The sequence below is a fragment of the Penaeus monodon genome, chromosome 30, assembly GCF_015228065.2.
Source record: "Penaeus monodon isolate SGIC_2016 chromosome 30, NSTDA_Pmon_1, whole genome shotgun sequence".
Lineage (NCBI taxonomy): Eukaryota > Metazoa > Arthropoda > Malacostraca > Decapoda > Penaeidae > Penaeus > Penaeus monodon.
The window spans coordinates 11,261,363-11,261,653 of NC_051415.1; the positions used below are offsets into that span (position 1 = coordinate 11,261,363).

At 42.6% G+C, this 291-nt stretch overlaps 1 protein-coding gene across 1 annotated transcript in view; it reads right to left on the reverse strand.

The window, feature by feature from the left end:
* The window catches only part of LOC119592519 (adenylate cyclase type 1-like), a gene marked incomplete in the record, with an annotated part of 97,990 nt that overhangs the window by 93,360 nt on the left and 4,339 nt on the right, over positions 1-291 (reverse strand).

The window sequence follows — 291 nt, forward strand, 5'->3', positions numbered from 1 at the left end:
GGAGAGCTGACAAGGAGAGAGATCCCACGTCAATGCTTACGTTTTGTCGGCTTGCAAAATGAGGCGAGTTCTTGTATTCGCAGAAGCAACCCTAAAATGTTGGATCGAATGGCATAAAGAGAAGCAAGAAAAAGGATCCTATTCTCCTCCATTATGAGGGTTTTGCATCACCAAAAAGGTAACAGAAACTACAGACTTTTTTCCCCTTTTTCCCGCATTTTGAAAAGACGTCGCTCATTATTTGAAGCCTCGTTATACATGGGATAGTGAAGGCTCTTTGTGCGGACAAAT